Here is a 3,281-nt window from a genome sequence, read left to right as displayed (position 1 = left end):
AACTAGTGCGCTTATGGTGACCAACACCAGGAATGTTACTTTGGGCTGGTCAACCACGGGTGTAACTTGGAAACCACGCTGGGCACCAAACTGTTATAGAGCAACCCTGATACAAAACGGGGTGCCTGACTGTGGGTCCTCACCCGCGGGCTTAAAAGGACTTATCAATGCTCTACTGCAGGCACGCGCGAAAGGTTAATAAAAGGTTTATTTACAAGGGAAGGGGAAATGAGGAAATGTACAGCTCAGGGAGAAAAGTGGGAGACAAAGTTTTAAATGAGTCCTACCCGATCCGTTGATCAGGAATCCCAAAATGGCACTCTGAGAGCTGGCTGCAAGCCAGGAGTTGTGTAGCCAGGAGGCGAGCGATAGCCAGCCCCCCAAGGCCCACGTGTTTGGTTTTTATATCCAACCTGGCTGCCCAACTCCACCCTCAGGTCCCAGCCACCTTCCCTTTGGTGGTGATGGGATTTGTCTTTTCCAATGTCCTGATGGCTTTAGTCTGGAGTGGGGGTGGAGTCCACAAAGCCTGTATGGGATTAGCGCAGGACATCCTTTCCCCCTAACAATTGCACAACCCCTGGTTTTGCAGCCTCTCCCAAGAGGAATAGAGCACAGCTTTAGGTAGTGGAAGACTTTTTCCTTTAACTTGGAATAATCTTTTTTTTGTTTGTTTTTCTTTAAGCAGTGTCTCCACTCCCAAACCAGTAAGGATTACATGACAACTGGTGCACTTATCAGTTTCAATGCAGACATTAAATGAGGATTTAAAAATTTTCCGACTGAATGCAGAACAAAGAGAAGATAGAAAGTCCTAGTATTTTCCCACCACACCTAACTCTCTTCAGTACAGCAGCAGATCCAACTCTTCAGTGATGACAGGAGCTCAATCTGGGGAGCTGCTAGGCCACCAGGAGGCTTTTGGTCTTGAGAGGCAAAAGATAGTATTTCCCTGGCTTGTGTCCATAGTCAGCATTCACCCATGTCAGTTTCTTGGCTGTGTTATAGAAGGGAATCACTATTCATGTTCTGGATTCTTTCCAGAGCAGCTTTATAAGTGTTATCTACTGGGATTGCATGGAAAATAATCAGGACACCCTCTTGTTGGTCCAAAATCCCATGACACTCCTTCTCAAGAATCACCTAGGATAATTTTCTTTCCACTTTGGCCATGGGGACTGTGATGAGGCTAGATATGTGTTTGATCTGTATGCAGGGAAAAAGGCTTAATGTTTTGGATTTGTTAGGGAGAAAAGGATGTCCTAAAGCTAATTCCATACAGGCTTTGTGGACTCCACCCCCACCCCAGGCCAAAGCCAAAGACACTGGGAACTCCAAATCCCATCACCACCAAAGGGAAGGTGGCTGAGATCTGAGGGTGGGGTTAAGCAGCCAGGTTGGTATAAAGCCAGACATGTGGGCTTTGGAGGGTTCCCCCATTTTGGCTCTCCGCCAGCTCGCAGCGTCTGGCCAGCTCTGAGAGTGCCTTTGGGTTTCCAGGTCAGCGGATCGGGTAGGACGCATTAAAGACTTTATTTCCCTATTTTCTCCCTGAGTTGTACATTTTCATTATTTCCTTTTCCCTTGTAAATAAACCTTTTATTAACCTTTTGTGTGTGCCTGTAATGGAGTATTAATAAGTCCCTTTTAAGCGCGCGGGTGAGGACCCACAGCCAGGCAACCCGTTCGATATCGGGGCTGCCCTGTAACAGATTAAATTCTGTTCTAGCAAATTATCATATAAATTGGCCAACTGTGTGCTGATGATTGTGTCATCCCAGAGCTCTGCCCAATAATCTGTCAGGACTTTTTCAAAATCTGCCAGTTATCTGTTCTTGGAGACTGAGCCAACCTAATGTTTCTATCTGCCTCCTTGCATACCAAAGTGTAAGCTTCACTTCACCAAAATCTGGCTATCTTCTGGGGTGTTGAACATAATTCTGCAAAACATCATGTACTTCAGAGATGTGATGACCTTGGGCTATTAATGGAGTTATAATCCTTAAATGCCTCATAGAAATATGAATATGCAGTTTTCTAATCCTCCTTTGCTCTGTCAATGATATCTGACTGTATAGTCAAAGTGGCCTGTAATTTAGGGGGAGCAGTAGGTGGCATTTGCTGTGGTGTAAGCAGAGGTTAAGGCAGTTCGGGCTTCCATCAAGTTGCTCAGGTGTGGTATGACAAGCTATCTAAAATCTCTGCTTTCACTGAAAGAGCTTTGTCATTCTTGTTTTTCAAAACCCACATCAGATAAGAACCCAAATGTTATTTCTTTCTATTAAAGTAGAAAGGCACCAGTTCTGCCTCCAAAGATTGGAATAAGAAAGATCTCTTTTGTGATTTGGCCTATGTGATGTACTCTTAAACACAACTTGACCTCTTTCTCTGTAACTTCTTCCATATCAAAAAACATCAAACAGAGATCATACTAAGTGAACTACTTACTGATGAAATTTAAAGTTTGTAGATATTTCAAGAGTCCTCCAAGCTCTGGATACAAAGTCCTTAGTCATTTTAAGTCATAAGGATCTTAAAGTCACTTTCTACCTTAACTACATCAGAGCTGCTCACAAAAGACTGGTACTACAATTATGCCTGCAGCTTGCCCAGTCTTTGTCAGGAGAGACCCCAATTCCAAGTTTCTCTACTTCCTCATGGTTCTCATGAATATCAAGCTTTATGAAAGAGTGGAAGATATCGATGGAGGTCTCCCAAGGGGTGCTGAATAGAAATTAGACTCTCTGGAACTCCATCACCATTACTGCCACAACCATCTTACTACTTTCAAACTGTCTATGTTTATTCCAACACCATACTATTTTGATTACTATAGCTTTGTATTTTCCTGTCAATTCTTCTGTGAACCTTGAACTGCTATAAAAAACAAAGTCTGTTTAGTATATGTACAAACACACATATACATGCACACTAATATGTAAAAGATGGCAATAACAGAATGAAAGGTCTTAAATAGAATTGTTGGTAATAATCTTAAAATGTTCTTGATGTAATATGTTAAATATAGTGTGTTGAATATATATAATTCTTAATCACTAAAACCCCAGAACAATGGTATATTTAAAAATCAAAAAGAATAGATGAAATGAAGAATTAAATTGGTTTCCAGTATTCAATTAAGTAAAGAAAAAAAAAAAGACCAAAAAAAGATAGGAAAAACTAGGAAGCTATTGGTAAGATAAGTAAACTTAGCAAAGACCTGTTACTTTCAGTAAAATTAAATCTTATTGGACTAGATTTTTTAAAAGTTACATATTGTT

The 3,281-nt window shown here is 41.3% G+C and overlaps 1 pseudogene; it reads right to left on the bottom strand.

Moving 5' to 3' along the window:
* Positions 1 to 902: 902 nt before the first annotated feature.
* On the bottom strand, positions 903 to 2,777 carry LOC119256539 (26S proteasome non-ATPase regulatory subunit 11-like; annotated as a pseudogene).
* Between the last annotated feature and the right edge of the window lie 504 nt (positions 2,778 to 3,281).

Source organism: Talpa occidentalis, unplaced genomic scaffold (assembly GCF_014898055.3).
Source record: "Talpa occidentalis isolate TD23 unplaced genomic scaffold, MPIMG_talOcc4v2.1 talOcc4.306, whole genome shotgun sequence".
Taxonomy (NCBI): domain Eukaryota; kingdom Metazoa; phylum Chordata; class Mammalia; order Eulipotyphla; family Talpidae; genus Talpa; species Talpa occidentalis.
The sequence above is the reverse complement of the archived record's forward strand: the minus strand, read 5'-3'. Positions and strand labels throughout refer to the sequence as shown.